Source organism: Anomaloglossus baeobatrachus, chromosome 3, assembly GCF_048569485.1.
Source record: "Anomaloglossus baeobatrachus isolate aAnoBae1 chromosome 3, aAnoBae1.hap1, whole genome shotgun sequence".
NCBI classification, from domain to species: Eukaryota; Metazoa; Chordata; class Amphibia; order Anura; family Aromobatidae; genus Anomaloglossus; species Anomaloglossus baeobatrachus.
In genome coordinates, this window is record NC_134355.1 from 212256708 (window position 1) to 212273916 (window position 17209).

At 45.5% G+C, this 17209-nt stretch overlaps 2 long non-coding RNA genes across 2 annotated transcripts; both read left to right on the forward strand.

Annotated features, from left to right (window-relative positions):
* Window positions 1-11826: 11826 nt before the first annotated feature.
* LOC142295134 (uncharacterized) lies at window positions 11827-15852 on the forward strand. Its single transcript, XR_012751378.1, has 3 exons — window positions 11827-12597; window positions 14959-15024; window positions 15799-15852. It is a non-coding gene; the product is annotated as an uncharacterized LOC142295134 (long non-coding RNA).
* Window positions 15853-15980: 128 nt separating this feature from the next.
* LOC142295133 (uncharacterized) lies at window positions 15981-16462 on the forward strand. Its single transcript, XR_012751377.1, has 3 exons — window positions 15981-16088; window positions 16167-16265; window positions 16339-16462. It is a non-coding gene; the product is annotated as an uncharacterized LOC142295133 (long non-coding RNA).
* The last annotated feature ends 747 nt before the right edge of the window (window positions 16463-17209 follow it).

Genomic DNA, 17209 nt, shown 5'->3' on the forward strand with positions numbered 1-17209 from the left:
AACACGCGGCGCTCTTCCTTGTTGCAGTGCTTTTTTTTTTTTTTTAAAGCTTTATTACACCCATAACACAGTCCTTAAGGAGCATACCACGTGATTAAGACGCCCACAGACAGAGTACAGAGACAGTGCCAGAGAACGCTCTCCCTCATCAGTGTGCCTCCCCCGCTCCACAGCTTGTGCTCCCGCCTACACCCGCTATGTATTTACTTTCTGCAAGACAGAACTGGCTTGAACGGCATCCGTTGCATTGCGTTGTGTGACGGATGCAAAGGATCGTACAAAACAACGGACAGCTTTTTTTTTCTTCTTTAGGCTTAGGCTACTTTCACACATCCGGTTTGAGCCCTGCGGCTCAATCCGGCTGTGAAAACTATGCAACGGATGCGGTGAAAACACCGCATCCTTTGCATCAGTTTTTACATGCGGCCGGTCCGGTTTTTTCCGGTTGCGGCATGCTACTGAGCATGCGCAGTGGAAGATACCGCATGCGGCGACCGGATGCGGTTTTTTCCGCATCGCGCCGCATCCGGCCTCCATAGGGATGCATTGAAAAATGCGCCGCAGCGGCCGGATGCGGCGCGATGCGGTGTTTTTTGCCGGAGCAAAAAACGTTGCAGGGTACGTTCGATCCGGCCGCCGCATCGGCTAAATCTGCCGCATGCGGCAAAAACCGGACCGAACGCAAGCCCCTACGGCACAATGCGGCACTAATGTAAGTCAATGCAAAAAAAAACCGCAATCGGCGTTACAAAAGCCGGTTGCGGTTTTTCTGCAGAACGCCGTATTGTGCTGCAGAGCAAAAATCCGGATGTGTGAAAGTACCAAGGCTAAGTTCACATTTCCGTTGATTTGTATCAGTCACATGCGTCGCTTGACGCATGTGACTGATGCGCTGTTCAACGCTGTACAACGGATGACAAAGAACAGAATTCTTTGTCGGATTCCGTTGTGTGCGGGGGGCGGGGCCAGGCGCTGAGGATGTCAGTGGAAGTGCTGCGGTCTGCATGGCTGGGGACAGGTGAGTGTATGTGTGAGTGAGTGAGTGTGTGTATGTGCATGTATGTATGTATGTATGTATGTGTGTGCACATGCAAAGTGTGGGAGGGGGCGGAGCCGAGCAGGGGGCGGGGCCAGACGAGGGTGTCAGTGGCAGTGCTTGTCTGCATGGCTGGGGACAGGTGTGTGTGTGTGTGTGTGTGTGTGTGTGTGTACATACATGTGCGGAGTGCGGGAGGGGGCGGGGCCGAGCGGGGAAGTGTCGGCCTCCCTGCACACGTAACCAGCCTAAATATCAGGTAACAGCAAAGCACCCGATGTTTACCTTGGTTACCCGATATTTACCTTGGTTACGGGCCTACACCGCTTAGCGCTGGCTCCTTGCACCGTAACCAGGGTAAATATCGGGTAACCAACCAAAGCTGGTGACGTGTGCAGGGAGCCAGAGAGCATGCGCAGCGAAATCCGACGGATCTCGCTGCTCAAAAAACGTTACATGCTGCGTTCCCCCCGCCCGGCGGTCAGTCGTTCCACGACTGATCAGTCGGGCGGAGGGTGCAACGCAGCATCATCAGTCACAATCCGCTGCTCATACAAGTCTATGGGAGCAGCGGAATCCGCTAAACGGATTCCGCTGTTTACAAGAGCAGCGGATTGTGACTGATAGATTTTAGCGGAAATGTGAACTTAGCCTGAGTTCACATTTCCGCTAAAATGTATCAGTCACAATCCGCTGCTCTTGTAAACAACGGAATCCGTTTAGCGGATTCCGTTGCTCCCATAGACTTGTATGAGCAGCGGATTGTGACTGATGATGCTGCGTTGCACCCTCCGCCCGACTGATCAGTCGTGGAACGACTGACCGCCAGGCGGGAGGAACGCAGCATGTAACGTTTTTTGAGCAGCGCGATCCGTCGGATTTCGCTGCGCATGCTCTCTGGCTCCCTGCACACGTCACCAGCTTTGGTTGGTTACCCGATATTTACCCTGGTTACGGTGCAAGGAGCCAGCGCTAAGCGGTGTAGGCCCGTAACCAAGGTAAATATCGGGTAACCAAGGTAAACATCGGGTGCTTTGCTGTTACCCGATATTTAGTCTGGTTACGTGTGCAGGGAGGCCGACACTTCCCCGCTCGGCCCTGCCCCCTCCCGCACTCCGCACATGTATGTACACACACACCTGTCCCCAGCCATGCAGACAAGCACTGCCACTGACACTCTCGTTTGGCCCCGCCCCCCGCTCGGCTCCGCCCCCTCCCGCACTCCGCATGTACACACACACACACACTCACTCTCTCACTCACACATACTCACCTGTCCCCAGCCATGCAGACAAGCACTGCCACTGACATCCTCAGCGCCTGGCCCCGCCCCCTGCTCGGCTCCGCCCCCTCCCGCATTCAGCATGTGTATACACACACACACACTCACCTGTCCTGCAGTCCCTGTGGCACTGACGTCTTCAGTGCCACGGCCCCGCTTTGCTCCCCCCCCCCGAACTCCGCCCTCCCCCCTGCACACAACGGAATCCGACAAAGAATTCTGTTCTTTGTCATCCGTTGTACAGCGCATCAGTCACATGTGTCAAGCGGCGCATGTGACTGATACAAAACAACGGAAATGTGAACTTAGCCTTACAGTTAAGGCTATGTGCGCACGTGTGCGCTCTGCACGGCACCTAAAAGGTGCGCTTCAGAGCGCAACTGAAAAGCTCCGTTCTGAAGTGCATGGTGCCGGCGAGAACGTGCGCTCTGCCTGCAGCTCCTGCCATAGACAGAGCAGGGGCTGCCGGCAAAGCGCACGGAAGAAGTGACATGTCACTTCTTAGAACGCAGCGATTCGAACAGCAGCCGAATCGCTGCGTTCTAATATTCCACGTGCGCACGGCCCCTGCACAATCTCCATAGATTGTGCAGGGGACGCAGGACGCATGCAGTTACGCTGCGCTACAAAGCACAGCGTAACTGCATGAATTACGCACACGTGCGCACATAGCCTTAGGCTGCTTTCACACATCCGGTTTTAGCAGTGCGGCTAAATCCGGCTCTAAAACCTATGCAACGGATGCGGCTAAAAAAACGCATTCTTTGCATAAGTTTTCACATGCGGCCCGTCCGTTTTTTGCCGGTTGCGGCACGCTACTGAGCATGCGCAGTGAAAAAATCCGCATGCAGCGGCCGGATGCGTTTTTTGCTGCATCGTGCCGCATCCGGCGTTCATAGGCATGCATTGGAAAAAGCGCCGCATCGGCCGGATGCGGCGCAATGCCTTTTTTTTGCCGGACAAAAAAACATGCCAGGCAACGTTCCATCCGGCCGCCGCATGGGCTAAATATGCCACATCCGGCAAAAAACGGACCGAACGCAAGGCCATGCGGCACAATCCGGCACTAATGAAAGTCTATGCAGAAAAAAACGCAACCGGCGGCAAAAAAAAACGGTTGTGTTTTTTCTGCAAAGCCGGATTGTGCCGCACAGCCAAATCCGGATGTGTGAAAGCAGCCTTACCGGCAGCAGACTATTGTGAACGATCAGCTGATCGCTCTCAATAGCCGGCGGCCGGGCGCTCAGCTGAGCGCTCTCACATGCCGGCGGCCGGGCGCTCAGCTGAGTGCTCTCACATGTCGGCGGCCGGGCGCTCAGCTGAGAGCTATCACATGCCGGCAGCCGGGCGCTCAGCTGAGCGCTCTGACATGCCGGCGGCTGGGCGCTCAGCTGAGCGCTCTGACATGCCGGCGGCCAGGCGCTCAGCTAAGGGCTCTCATATGATGGCGGCCGGGCGCTCAGCTGAATGCTCTCACATGCCGGCGGCCGGTCGATCAGCTGATCGTTCGGCCGCCGAGAATGTGTGCGGAGTGTGGGGTGGGTGGAGCCGAGCTGGCCATGGCGCTGAGGACAGGTGAGTGTGTTTATGTGTATTTATATGTGTGAGTGTACAGACATGCGGAGTGGAGTGTGGGAGGGGGCGGAGCCAAGCGGGGAAGTGTCGGGCTCCCTGCACACGTAGCCAGGGTAAATATCGGGTAACTAGGCAAAGCACTTTGCTTGGTTACCCCATATTTACCTTGGTTACGGGTGCAGGGAGCCAGAGAGAGCATGCAGTGAAATCTTACAGATTGCGCTGCTCAAAAAAACGTTACATACTGCGTTCCTCCTGCCCGGCGCAGCGTCAAAATAACGACGCTGCGTCGTCCAGCGGATGCAATGCTGACACTTGCGTTACAGTGCATCGTCCATACAAGTCTATGGAGAATAGCGCAGTGCGTTAACGGACTGCGCTATTCTCCATAGTGACGGACTCCGCTAAACGCAAGTGTGAAAGTACCCTCAGGCTAGGTTCACATTTCCGTTGTTTTGCATCAGTCACATGCGTTGCTTGACGCTTGTGACTGATGCGTTGTACAACAGGTGACAAGAATAGGAATTCATTGTCATCATAAAGCGGATTCCGTTGTAAAACGTGAGAGAGAGAATGATCAGCTGATCGTTCACAATAGCTGGCCGCCGGGTGATCAGCTGATCGCTCACAGAAGCTGGCCGCCGGGTGATCAGCTGATCGCTCACAGAAGGCGGGTGATCAGCCGATCGTTCGGCCGTCGAGAGAGAGCATACGCAGCGAAATCAAAAGGATTCTGCTGCTCAAAAAACACTACATGCTGCGTTCCTGCCACCCGACGGTCAGTCGGGCAGCGGATGCAATGCAAGGGCATCAGTCACAATCCGCCGCTCATACAAGTCTATGGGAACAACGGAATCCGCCAAACGGATTGCGTTGTTTATCAGAGCAGCGGATTGTGACTGATCATAAACAACGGAAATGTGGACCTAGCCTTATTCACCAGCTTCTTATTCTGCAAAAAAAACAATTCTTTTTTTTTTACAGGTTAAGCCTATTCACCACCAGGCAATTTCCCCCCCCCCCCTTTCTTCCAAAAACCATAACTTATTTTACTGTCAGTATTGACAAATGAGGGCTTGTTGTTTGCGGGGCGATTTTGAATATCATTCATTTTACCATATAGAGTACTGGAACACGGGAAAAAATTCCCAGTGCAGTGAAAATAGTTGTTCGAGGTTTTTTTTTACCATGGTCACTATATGGGAAAACTGCCGAGTCATTGTGATTCCTCAGGTTGCAACGAGTTTGTAGATACCAAACATGTATAGTTTTATTGTTATGTAAGTGGTGAAAAAAAAATCAAACCTGTCCAAAAAAATAAATTGCGCTTTTATTGCCATTTCCCCAGACCCATAGCATTCTCATATTTTGGGATCTGGGGCTGTGTGAGGGCTTATTTTTTATGTGTTGAGCTGGCATTTTTAATTATACAATTTTTGCATAGATATGATGTTTGGATTGCCTGTAGTGATGGGTGGAACTGCTGATGTCGGGATCGTCGGGTCCAACCTGGTTTAAAACAAACCCAGTTCCAGCCTGGAATTCACCCAGATATCTGCCCGGATGCCACTCTCCATATAAGTCTATGGGGATCTGAATCACTTTATAATGGTGGTAGAAGGGATAGTGGGATTAGAGCAAGCGCATTATACTTAGGCTCCTTTCACATTGCGTTTTACCTTCCGCTCACAGGTCCCGTCGGAGCATCTGTCCGAACCGCCCCTCCCCCACTCAGCAAAGCGTGTTTCGGACGCATGCGCCCGACAGGGCCATTCACTGTTATGGAGAGCACTGCGTTAGCGTGTGCTCTGTTTTGTGCCATTTTTTGCATATATACGTTTCTGCAGACGGACACCCGAACGTAGTCCACTGTGCAGACTTATTAGGCAACTTAATAAAAACCAAACATATTCCCATCTCACTTGTTTATTTTCACCAGGTAAACCAATATAACTGCACAAAATGTAGAAATAAACCTTTCTGACATGCAAAACAGAACCCCAAAAAATTAGTGACCAATATAGCCACCTTTCTTTATGATGGCACTCTTTATGATGACTGCCATCCTTAGATTCTGTCAGTTGCTTGATTTGTTTACGATCAACATTGCGTGCAGCAGCCACCACAGCCTCCCAGACACTGCTCCGAGAGGTGTACTGTTTTCCCTCCCTGTAGATCTCACATTTTATGAGGGACCAAAGGTTTTCTATGGGGTTCAGATCAGGTGAACAAGGGGGCAATTATTTTTTCATCTTTTAGACCTTTACTGGCCAGCCACGCTGTGGAGTAGTTGGATGCATGTGATGGAGCATTGTCCTGCATGAAAATCATGAACGATACTGACTTCTTCCTGTACCGCTGCTTGAAGAAGTTGTCTTCCAGAAACTGGCAGTAGGTCTGGGAGTTGAGCTTCACTCCATCCTCAACCCGAAAAGGTCCCACAAGTTCATCTTTGATGATACCAGCCCATACCAGTACCCCACCTCCCTGGCGTGTGAGTCAGAGTGGAGCTCTCTGCCCTTTACTGATCAGCCTCTGGCCCATCCATCTGGCCCATCAAGAGTCACTTTAATTTCATCAGTCCATAAAACCTTTGAAAAATCAGTCTTAAGATATTTCTTATCTATAAATGCAAACAGTTGCACACTGAAAAAAGCCAAAAATGTACTAGGAAAAATATGGCACTGCATTACTGCAAAAGAGAGATATTTAGTTTATGTATTGGCCAATGCATGTAAGCCCGGAAACCAAACGGCAAGGTATATCTCTGTATTCCGGGAACCTAACTTAAATGCCACTATCTAGGTTAAAAACATCCATATCTGGGAAAAATGCCACTATTTGGACTGCAAACCTCGATGTATGGGCAGCTAGGCTCCTGCTATAATGGTTATGAACAGCCAGGTCTTAGGGCGGAGTGCCCAGTCAGAAAGAGACTCACTAGAAATATCAAAAAACTGACCCGCACATCCAACAAATGTGAACAGGTGCTAACTGAAAAAACATAGTAACTATAAATGCAAACAGTTGCACACTGAAAAAAGCCAAAAATGTACTAGGAAAAATATGGCACTGCATTACTGCAAAAGAGAGATAAGTTAGGTTCCCGGAATACAGAGATATACCTTGCCATTTGGTTTCCGGGCTTACATGCATTGGCCAATACATAAACTAAATATCTCTCTTTTGCAGTAATGCAGTGCCATATTTTTCTAGTACATTTTTGGCTTTTTTCAGTGTTTTTTCAGTTAGCACCTCTTCACATTTGTTGGATGTGCGGGTCAGTTTCTTAAGATATTTCTTGGCCCAGTCTTGACGTTGTATCTTATGTTTCTTGTTCAAAGGTGGTCGTTTTTCAGCCTTCATTACCTTGGCCATGTCCCTGAGTATGGCACACCTTGTGCTTTTTGATACTCCAGTAACGTTGCAGCTCTGAAATATGGCCAAACTGGTGGCAAATGGCATCTTGACAGCTTCACGCTTGATTTTCCTCAATTTATGGGCAGTTATTTTGCGCCTTTTTTGCCCAACACGCTTCTTGCAAACCTGTTGGCTATTTGCCATGAGACGCTTGATTGTTCGGTGATCACGCTTCAAAAGTTTCGCAATTTCAAGACTGCTGCATCCCTCTGCAAGACATCTCAAAATTTTTGACTTTCCAGAGCCCGTCAAATCCCTCTTCTGACCCATTTTGCCAAAAGAAAGGAAGTTGCCTAATAAGTATGCACCCCTTCTATAGGGTGTTGATGTAATTACACCACACCCCTCCTCATTACAGAGATGTACATCACCTGATTTACTTAATTGGTAGCTGGCTCTCAAGCCTATGTAGCTTGGAGTAGGACAACATATATAAAAATTATATGATCAAAATACTCATTTGCCTAATAAGTCTGCACACAGTATATATATATATATATATAGATAGATAGATAGATAGATATGTCTATATATATATATATACAGTACAGACCAAATGTTTGGACACACTTTCTTATCTCTAGTATAACTATTAAGAGGAGACTTTGTGCAGCAGGCCTTCATGGTAAAATAGCTGCTAGGAAACCACTGCTAAGGACAAGCAACAAGCAGAAGAGACTTGTTTGGGCTAAAGAACACAAGGAATGGACATTGGACCAGTGGAAATCGGTGCTTTGGTCTGATGAGTCCAAATTTGAGATCTTTGGATCCAACCACCGTGTCTTTGTAGAAAAGGTGATATTCAAAGAAATATGGTGTGCTCACAACCAAAAAATGAGTTTATGAGGTGCAAATGAGAGGACCACGGTCCTGGTTATCAGTCAATATTTATACACTGCACTCTCACGTATATATGAAGTAGAAAGAAGACTTGAACAAAGTTGATTCTTTAGCAAAAAAACGTGGAATTTTATTTATAAAGTGACAAGGGATGAAGACGTTTCGGCCTAATTACGGGCCTTTCTCACGCCGGGTCACTAGGGAAGGGGGAAGAAAGGTAATAATCAATATTTTACAATATTATACATAATTTACATATATACAAGTATAACAGACAATATACATCGAGTAGGAAAACCAATGGAGGGGATGAAGTGTACTCGTATCGAAACAACGATGTCAGATACAGGCAAAAGGCAGATCTATCTCATAGGATTATACAAAGCATATAGCAGCAATGTAGTATAAAAAAGACAGCAAGAAAAGTATGAATGGCATACCTCCACCAAGGAAAAACAGATTCTCTCAAGAGTATTGTTTTATCTTATGTAGTCTGCAGTTGCAGGGATAAAGAGGAAAAGAGGAAATCCACCCAGAGTATATCTGATTGGGAGTCACAGGAGTCAAGCTCTGTAGACAAATAGTATGCACATAAATGATTATAATGTATCTGAGAGGGGAAGCTAGGGATCTGTATCAGTACCTGTTTTGCATATTCATTACATACGGAATGTTCAGATGTGGACACATGTCCTTTGAAATAGATGTAGTGGTATGGGAGATATTCCCTGATAAGTTGCACCTTAAGGCCCCGTCACACTAAGCAACATCGCTAGCAACATCGCTGCTAACGAACAACTTTTGTGACGTTGCTAGCGATGTTGCTGTGTGTGACATCCAGCAACAACCTGGCCCCTGCTGTGAGGTCGTTGGTTGTTGCTGAATGTCCTGGGCCATTTTTTAGTTGTTGCTGTCCCACTGTGAAGCACAGATCGCTGTGTGTGACAGCGAGACAGCAACAACTAAATGTGCAGGCAGCAGGAGCCGGCTTCTGCGGAGGCTGGAAACCAATGTAAACGGGTAACCAAGAAGCCCTGTCCTTGGTTACCCGATATTTACCTTTGATACCAGCCTCCGCCGCTCTCACTGTCAGTGCCGGCTCCTGCTCTGTGCACATGTAGCTGCAGGACACATCGGGTTAATTAACCCGATGTGTGCTGTAACTAGGAGAGCAAGGAGCCAGCGCTCAGTGTGCGCTGCTCCCTGCTCTGTGCACATTTAGCTGCAGCACACATCGGGTAATTAACCCCATGTGTGCTGTAGCTAGGAGAGCAAGGAGCCAGCGCTAAGCATTGTGCGCTGCTCCCTGCTCTCTGCACGTGTAGCTGCAGCACACATCGGGTAATTAACCCGATGTGTGCTGCACTAGGAGAGCAGGGAGCCAGCGCTCAGTGTGCGCTGCTCCCTGCTCTCTGCACGTGTAGCTGCGTGAGCTGGTAACCAAGGTAAATATCGGGTTGGTTACCCGATATTTACCTTAGTTACCAAGCGCAGCATCTTCCACGCGGCGCTGGGGGCTGGTCACTGGTTGCTGGTGAGCTCACCAGCAACTCGTGTAGCGACGCTCCAGCGATCCCTGCCAGGTCAGGTTGCTGGTGGGATTGCTGGAGCGTCGCAGTGTGACATCTCACCAGCGACCTCCTAGCAACTTACCAGCGATCCCTATCGTTGTTGGGATCGCTGGTAAGTTGTTTAGTGTGACTGGACCTTTAGTAAATACAAAGCAGGTTACTGGTGGGACAAAGCATGTATTGGTTCTTAGTTACCACACCACTAATATAGCTACCTGATAGTTGTAGGAGATGGAAACAGCCGTATAGGGTATAGTTTTAGTTATAATATGCTGAGGAGTGCTTCCATCTGTAACCAAGGTAACAATAACCAGTGTTATATATGTGTTGGAGGTAACATACATCCTATGAAAGGTGGATATAGTCTATTACATGACTACAGAGTATGGAGGCAATCACATATTGTTGGTTTGCAGCAAGGTGAACAGTATAAATGTAAAGGAACAAAGACATATTACCTGTGTATTGCTCACAGGGGGTTTGATATGTATGGGTGTCATACAAAAAATCCTCTAGAAGGCAAGAGAAACAAGGGTATAGTTTAGAGTGGTGTTGGTATCTGGCTGGGTATCAGTGGAGCTGTCAACATACCTTACTGCCGCCTTCCCAGGTTGTGGCTCAAATGTGTTATGTGCTGGGTTCTGCAGGCTTTTTAACGCCGCGACCCGGAAGTGCCGAACGCTGCCCGCGCATGCGCAGTAGCAGTTTGCGTTGCTAATAGGATATCAGTGGTACTGTTGGGTTTAGAAGAGAATCGCACACGCATGCGCAGTACAGTGAACTACGGACTTAGAAAAAAAGGGGGGGAGAAAAGCATAGCAGCACTGGGAAGGCGTTGCGAATGTAGGTGTATAAAAGTAGGTGGTATAGTTAGGCTGCTTGCCCAGAGTTCAGAGTTGGAGAGGGAGAAATATAATTGCAGAGGTAACGTTAGTAAGGGTAGTTATATGGAAGTACTATTATGAAGGAAAGATGTAGTAAGATCAGTACATAGGAAGGCAATAGAACAATAAGAGATATAAAGACAATTTGGCTAACCCACTATAGAGTAATTGCACTTATTTTCAGATGTAGACAAACATAGTATGGCCCTGACATATCACATATGATAATATGCAATATTCTTGCTTTATAATACAGAGGTCCAGGAGGGGAATATGACCTGAAAATCAATGTTTGGTTAGTCACTTTTTCATTATATTTCATTTTTGTGAGAAAAGGTAGGGTCCCAATATGCTAAAAGAAGTATAAATAGTCACATACTATGAAGAATTATATAGAAGTGCAGTTTTTATACGTTACCATCTATGAAGAAGTGCACGATGTGGGAAGAGAAAAAGGGGGTGAGGGAGACATCTTTCAAGGTTTCTGTAAGTAATACAGTCTAGTTAGTACATGGTAGTATTCATAAAGGCAGTAAAAAGGAATAAGTCAACAGGTACTGATACAGATCCCTAGCTTCCCCTCTCAGATACATTATAATCATTTATGTACATACTATTTGTCTACAGAGCTTGACTCCTGTGACTCCCAATCAGATATACCCTGGGTGGATTTCCTCTTTTCATCTTTATCCCTGCAACTGCAGACTACATAAGATAAAACAATACTCTTGAGAGAATCTGTTTTTCCTTGGTGGAGGTATGCCATTCATACTTTTCTTGCTGTCTTTTTTATACTACATTGCTGCTATATGCTTTGTATAATCCTATGAGATAGATCTGCCTTTTGCCTGTATCTGACATCGTTGTATCGATACGAGTACACTTCATCCCCTCCATGGGTTTTCCTACTCGATGTATATTGTCTGTTATACTTGTATATATGTAAATTATGTATAATATTGTAAAATATTGATTATTACCTTTCTTCCCCCTTCCCTAGTGACCCGGCGTGAGAAAGGCCCGTAATTAGGCCGAAACGTCTTCCTCCCTTGTCACTTTATAAATAAAATTCCACGTTTTTTTGCTAAAGAATCAACTTTGTTCAAGTCTTCTTTCTACTTCATATATACGTGAGAGTCCAGTGTATAAATATTGACTGATAACCAGGACCGTGGTACTCTCATTTGCACCTCATAAACTCATTTTTTGGTTGTGAGCACACCATATTTCTTTGAATATTGCATTTCTCTTGGTGGTTGCACCGACCTACCCATGTCAGCTGACACCTTTGCGTATGATGACTCAACGAGCTTCAGTATACTGGCACAAATCACCAACTCCACAGAATTCCTGAAAACCCCAATCAGAGAAGTCAGAACCAGGGACTGGAAGAAGGAGAATCGGACATTCATATTCCTGGACCTACATTGCACAACCTTGGCGGAGTACCACCGACAGAATCGCATTCCCAGAGGCCTGAGAAGTAATTTAAAACCCACCCTTTTTGCTAATATCGATGACTATTGCAAGAAATATCAGCAAATACTTAATAAGTGCTCATTAGACCTGATAGTTCTAACTATCGAATACTTACAAACCGCTATAAAAGAATCCAAGGACAAGATTCAAACTATCGAAGCACAACTGGTGGACAGTCTGACTCCAAGTGATCTTACTACCCTTTAAAATAAAACAGAGGACGCACTAAAAGAATTCAGAAGGAATCTTGAAGATAAAAAAAGAAAAAAATTCCAAAGGGATACCGATGACTACTTACAAAATCGGGTCTATAGATGGAACGACTGGTCATTAAACAGTACAAGACAATGGCAAAGACAACCCTCTTACAACCAATCCGCAAGCTCAGGGAGCGAGTCAAGTGGCAGCCGAACAAATTCCGCTTATTTTTTAGGACGCGGGAGGAAAAAAGTAAACCCACGAGGAGGTCGAGGAGGAGGAGGAGATTGGGGAATGACACTTCGGTCACAGGTAAGGGTCCCAATTTAGTCGTTAATATTTCCAGCTACACTCTAGCTCCTAATGAACTCGCTGTACTCAACAAAGGTTTAACCTTCTGTCCTACACCTAAATGGGATGCCTTTTCTCTAGAAAACGATCTACAGAAATTCTACAGATTGATTAGATTAAAAACACACTTTGGCCTAAATCCCAATATAAGTACAGATATACCCTCACCCTCCAAAGAGATTAGCATAAAAACATTAGGGTTATGCAACCCTAGTCAGTACATGCCCCCAAGAACACACCATGCAACAGAAACATTCATAGCCCTAGTAGACCGGGATATTAAGGACAACATCCACGAACATGCACTGGGCTTTTTTCCAACACTTAACAACTTGAATGCTTCTGAAAAATCGGCCATAACCTCCTTAAAGAATAACAAAGAGATAACTATAAAGCCTGCGGATAAAGGGGGTGCGATTGTAATACAAAATACCCACGAGTATATCAGAGAGATCAAACGCCAACTAGAAGATCCTAATACCTACCAAAGATTATCATTTGACCCAGTCTTTAAAATACAACAGAGGATTAAACAATTCTTATCCATATATGTAGAGAACGGTACCATTGACCAAATGACGTGCACCTTTTTGACCAAACTACATCCTATAACTCCTGTTTTCTACGTTTTACCTAAAATTCACAAATCACTTACTAACCCTCCCGGCCGACCAATAGTAGCCTCTACTGAGTCTATATTAGCACCATTATCCATTTACCTAGAGAAAATTCTCACTCCACTAACTAAAAACACCAAGTCATATATCTTGGACACAAACAGTTTTCTACAGAAAATCAGAGAGTTAGGGCAAGTTCCCCCCACCAGCATTCTGTGCACTTGGGATGTAAGCAGTCTATATACGTCAATCTCGCACGAAAAAGGTATTATGGCCACTAAACTAGCGCTTAATAAAACCAAACTTAAACATGAATCAATTAATTTCACCATAGGCCTTCTGGAAATAGTCCTACATGAAAACTACTTCTTGTTTAAGGACGACTACTACGTCCAGACGCATGGGACCGCTATGGGCTCGAACATGGCCCCGGCTTATGCTAATCTTTATATGGACTACTTTGAAGGACGCTACATATACTCCTACCCGTCCTTTGATGAGCATTCTCATCTATGGGTCCGTTACATAGATGAAGTGTTTTGTATTTGGCAAGGTGATCTCAACAGCCTTTTGACTTTTGATAATCACATCAACACTGCATGGCCAGAACTAAAATTCTCACTCAATTACCACTCTGACAATATTAACTTCCTTGATACTTGCATTAAAAAAGATCATTTGGGTAATCTTTCCTCAGACTTATACCGCAAACCCACAGACCGTAACTGTATGTTACTTTATAGTAGTTGTCACCCTAAATCCACAAAAAATAGCCTCCCCAGGTCTCAATTTAAAAGAGTCACAAGGATTGTGTCAGATGAAACCACAAAGAAAGAAAGGATAGAAGAAATGTCAGAAAGGTTCCGCGAACGGAATTATCCAGACGCATTACTTAAAACGGAGAAGGTGATGGCGTTAACCACCACCTCAATGGAAAAAAACATAACAACTCCTGATAGAGTACCATTTGTTCACACCTTCTATCCCTCCATGCTAAAGATTTATAACATTATCACCCGCCACTGGCCCCTTTTGAGAAAAGCCTATCCACAAATTGATACTTTTCTACTTCCCCCCATCATGTGCAAAAAAAGACCAAAAAACATCAAGGACTCTTTAGTCAGAGCAGACGTAGGCAGTGACAAGAAACTAGACACACAGACTTTCCTGGCAGCAAGACGCACTGGAACCTTTCCTTGTTTAAACTGCCCGTCTTGCTCCAATGTAATTAAAGGGGACCATTTTACGCACCCCAGATCTGGAAAGAGCTTTTACATTAAGGAACACTTTACGTGTGAGAGCAACTTCGTCGTATATCTCATCAAGTGCCCCTGTGGCCTCCTTTACATTGGGGAAACCATCCAGCACGTGGGTGATCGTATTGCCAGCCACAAATCCACCATTAGATGTGGCAAACTATGGTTACCCATCCCCCACCATTTCCACAAGGCAAAACACACAATAGCACAATTACGCTATCAAGTCATTGAGAAAGTCCATAGACCAAGGCGGGGGGGCAACCACATTGAGCTCCTTAAAAGAAGGGAGAGCTTCTGGATTCACAAGTTGCAGACACTAACCCCCAAAGGCCTTAATAGAGAGATGGATTGGCCCCTATAATTTGTACTGTTACTCCTTATGACTTATTCCTTTTTACTGCCTTTATGAATACTACCATGTACTAACTAGACTGTATTACTTACAGAAACCTTGAAAGATGTCTCCCTCACCCACTTTTTCTCTTCCCACATCGTGCACTTCTTCATAGATGGTAACGTATAAAAACTGCACTTCTATATAATTCTTCATAGTATGTGACTATTTATACTTCTTTTAGCATTTTCTCTCAAAAATGAAATATAATGAAAAAGTGACTAACCAAACATTGATTTTCAGGTCATATTCCCCTCCTGGACCTCTGTATTATAAAGCAAGTATATTGCATATTATCATATGTGATATGTCAGGACCATACTATGTTTGTCTACATCTGAAAATAAGTGCAATTACTCTATAGTGGGTTAGCCAAATTGTCTTTATATCTCTTATTGTTCTATTGCCTTCCTATGTACTGATCTTACTACATCTTTCCTTCATAATAGTACTTCCATATAACTACCCTTACTAACGTTACCTCTGCAATTATATTTCTCCCTCTCCAACTCTGAACTCTGGGCAAGCAGCCTAACTATACCACCTACTTTTATACACCTACATTCGCAACGCCTTCCCAGTGCTGCTATGCTTTTCTCCCCCCCTTTTTTCTAAGTCCGTAGTTCACTGTACTGCGCATGCGTGTGCGCTTCTCTTCTAAACCCAACGGTACCACTGATATCCTATTAGCAACGCAAACTGCTACTGCGCATGCGCGGGCGGCGTTCGGCACTTCCGGGTCGCGGCGTTAAAAAGCCTGCAGAACCCAGCACATAGCACATTTGAGCCACAACCTGGGAAGGCGGCAGTAAGGTATGTTGACAGCTCCACTGATACCCAGCCAGATACCAACACCACTCTAAACTATACCCTTGTTTCTCTTGCCTTCTAGAGGATTTTTTGTATGACACCCATACATATCAAACCCCCTGTGAGCAATACACAGGTAATATGTCTTTGTTCCTTTACATTTATACTGTTCACCTTGCTGCAAACCAACAATATGTGATTGCCTCCATACTCTGTAGTCATGTAATAGACTATATCCACCTTTCATAGGATGTATGTTACCTCCAACACATATATAACACTGGTTATTGTTACCTTGGTTACAGATGGAAGCACTCCTCAGCATATTATAACTAAAACTATACGGATGTTTCCATCTCCTACAACTATCAGGTAGCTATATTAGTGGTGTGGTAACTAAGAACCAATACATGCTTTGTCCCACCAGTAACCTGCTTTGTATTTACTAAGGTGCAACTTATCAGGGAATATCTCCCATACCACTACATCTATTTCAAAGGACGTGTGTCCACATCTGAACAGTCCGTATGTAATGAATATGCAAAACAGGTACTGATACAGATCCCTAGCTTCCCCTCTCAGATACATTATAATCATTTATGTACATACTATATGTCTACAGAGCTTGACTCCTGTGACTCCCAATCAGATATACCCTGGGTGGATTTCCTCTTTTCATCTTTATCCCTACAACTGCAGACTACATAAGATAAAACAATACTCTTGAGAGAATCTGTTTTTCCTTGGTGGAGGTATGCCATTCATACTTTTCTTGCTGTCTTTTTTATACTACATTGCTGCTATATGCTTTGTATAATCCTATGAGATAGATCTGCCTTCTGCCTGTATCTGACATCGTTGTATCGATATGAGTACACTTCATCCCCTCCATGGGTTTTCCTACTCGATGTATATTGTCTGTTATACTTGTATATATGTAAATTATGTATAATATTGTAAAATATTGATTATTACCTTTCTTCCCCCTTCCCTAGTGACCCGGCGTGAGAAAGGCCCGTAATTAGGCCGAAACGTCTTCCTCCCTTGTCACTTTATAAATAAAATTCCAAGTTTTTTTGCTAAAGAATCAACTTTGTTCAAGTCTTCTTTCTACTTCATATATACGTGAGAGTGCAGTGTATAAATATTGACTTTGTAGAAAAGGTGAACGGATGGACTCTACATGCCTGGTTCCCACCGTGAAGCATGGAGGAGGAGGTGTGATGGTGTGGGGGTGCTTTGCTGGTGACACTGTTGGGAATTTATTCAAAATTGAAGGCATACAGAACCAGCATGGCTGCCACAGCATCTTGCAGCAGCATGCTATTCCATCCGGTTTGCGTTTAGTTGGACCATCATTTATTTTTCAACAGGACAATGACCCCCAAACACACCTCCAGGCTGTGTAAGGGCTATTTGACTAAGATGGAGAGTGATGGGGTGCTACGCCAGATGACCTGGCCTCCACAGTCACCAGACCTGAACCCAATCGA